The following is a 2798-nucleotide window of genomic DNA, read 5'->3' as shown; positions in this document are numbered from 1 at the left end:
GCAGAGACACAAACCTGGCCCAAATATGCGTCAGGTTTGCGTCTAGGCGGACGCTGCGCGGACGCGCAAAGTGACCGCTTGGTCCTGGCACGGGCCCGCCTGGCAGCGTGACAACTGCTTCGTCTTCCGCGGCATTACTTGCGGGCGGCACGCCGCAGCCTTTGCAGGGCCGCGTTAATGGCGTGCCTCGTCTTCCGCGAGCGTGCGCGGCCAGCGAACGCGGCGTCGATGCGTCTTCTCCGCCGATGCGGCGGCGAGGCGTCGCTTCGGCGGCCTGCGGGCGCCTCGCGTGCCGCGCGTAGTAATGGCGCTGCGCCCGCATGCCGCGGCCGTCGCCCGCCTCCGACCTATATAAACAGGGGCGCCAACATCTCATCTCCTCCGCACTAAACCCTAGCCGCCGGCCGCCGTAGCGCCACGGTAGATCCACCATGAGCGGCGCCGGACGCGGCCAGGTCGCCGTGCCTCCACCTCCACCTTCACCTCCCGCTCCACCTCCCCGGCCTCGAGCTCCGACGACGGGTTCGACTCCGATGACGCGACCGACCTCCTCCACCCGGTCAGGGACGCCGCGGATCTGGCTCTCGCGGAGGAAGAAGCAGAGGAGTAGCGGGCGGCCCATGCGGCTGTCGACGCCGAGCTGGAACAGCGCAGGCTGGCGGCCGCCGCTGCAGCCGAGGACTCTGATGACTCGGAGCTTTCATGGTCATCCGATGACCCTGATGCGCCCACGCCGGAGGAGAAGGCGGCGGAGCAGCGGGCCCTCGTCGAGTCTTTCGAGACGTTCAAGGACGAGGCCGCCAACGCGAGGCCGGGAGCGAGCACCGCAAGAGGACGCGGCGGCGCACCGAGCCATAGCGGCGGCGCGGGAGGCGGCGGAGAAGCGAGCCACGGAGCGACGCAACGACGGTGCCGGCCCGTCAGGAAGCAAGTAGTCTAGGTCTTGTATAGTTTTTATGTATTACTTTCTATGTTTGGTTTTCATATGCAATCAATCGTTCGTGGTAGAAAACCAAAAGAATTGAAGATCAAACTATGTTGCAATTCAAAAATGGGTCGTCCCGGTGGGAGCACACCCAGACGCAAACGGACGCGCGGTCAAAATATGTCCGCTGGGCGACGCAAACGGACGCTGGCGACCACTGGGCGTCCGAAATGCGTCGCGCCGCTGGAGATGCCCTAAATTGTTCGCGGACCTCCATTTACGTCGTCTGGCGGACGCGAAAATAACCGCGAGGCACGAATTGTCCGTTTGCGTCGGGGCCACCCAGCGATCCGACATATTTTGGACATCCTAGTGTTTTGTTTCCTTGCTTCTTCTTTTCTTTTTTATTGTCGAACTCCCCAATTTGTATGAATGATTACTCGAAAACAACTAGCGCGAAAACAACTAGCGTCGCAGGGGTTTCCCACCAATGCCGCCATCCCGGCGGCTTGCCCTCGCTCTCCGAGTCCGACGGCAAGGTGTAGTCGCTCATGGCGCTGGCTAGCCGGTGTTGGAGAAGAAGAAGAAGAAGAAGAAGAAGAAGAAGAAGAAGAAGAAGCAGGCGGTTCGATGTGAATTATAGCAGGCGCATGGGTTATAATCTACGGGGATTAATGGCGGTGCTTATAATGAAGAGGCATGTGGTTTCTCTTCCGCGGAGGTTCGGCGCTCCATTCCGGCGGTTGGTGGGTTGATTGGCGCGGTTGCCACTCCGGCGGTTGACATTGGCGCGCTTGCTGTGCTTTAATTCGAGGCCGATCGAGCTAGGGTCTCTGCCAGGCGGGCCCGTGGGGGAAGCGAGCGGACGCTAGGCGCGACCGCGGAGATGCAAACTTGCTGCATATTTGCGCCGCATTTGCATCGCTGCGGACGCCCCGGACGATGCGTCGCCCTGCTGGAGCACTCAGGTTTTGTATCAAGCTTGTTCTCTTCAGACAAGTTTAGAGCAATGACTGATAAACATGATAAAGCAAAGTTAATGCATCAAGGAGAAGTACTATCAAAAGTGAAGGAGCCGAAGGATGATCGAGTACTCACAGTTCAAGCTTTTGGTGGCCTTCTGCAGTTCACTCAGCGCGTATCGCTCTGCTTCCATAGCCAGTTCACCTTTCTTGGGACTCTGGGCCATTGTAAATATGTTTTCCTTTATATATATAAAATGAAAACGGCGCCGTTGGGGCCTTCCCCACTGTCTTTGCGTCAAAAAAAGTTCACCTTTCTTCTTTATTACAGCTGCCATGGCATGAATACCTAGCATGTCTTTCTCCATCCAAGATATTCGGGTCCTCATTTGTTGAAGAAGGCTAGTTTCAGAGCCACCAGCCGAAGCATCTTCGACAAAGGGAGTCACTGGAGCCACTTGCAAATACACCATCGAGTGTGCATCATAAATATATACAATATCAATAACTCCAATCACTCCCATCGGGAGCACACAATGAAAGCTAAACATCATAATTACAAAGGAAGAAGTGGCAACATTGCCAGTTCAAATTCATTAAAAAAAGGCTTTAGAAAAGCCATTGTTTGAAGCAAAGTATTGATTATAATTTGATAGAAAACATTCAAGGAGCCTGTGTTTGAGTTGACAGGCTTGGGGCGGCTCCGCCGGTAGCTGCTTTGTTGGCCTCTACTAAATCAAGAAGTTGGCACGTGCATTTGCTCGCTGGCACACTAAAAGGGCTAAGGTCAATTGCTAGCCCATCTTGATCTTTCGGCAGCTCCGTTGTCAATGATTCCATATAAGCCTTGAAGCCATACCCCATCAGAAGCTGGAAGGCAAGAAAAGCCCCGTAGGTACGCGAGGTATGTT

This window comes from Lolium rigidum, chromosome 4 (assembly GCF_022539505.1).
Source record: "Lolium rigidum isolate FL_2022 chromosome 4, APGP_CSIRO_Lrig_0.1, whole genome shotgun sequence".
In the NCBI taxonomy this organism is placed as follows: domain Eukaryota; kingdom Viridiplantae; phylum Streptophyta; class Magnoliopsida; order Poales; family Poaceae; genus Lolium; species Lolium rigidum.
The sequence above is the reverse complement of the archived record's forward strand: the minus strand, read 5'-3'. Positions refer to the sequence as shown.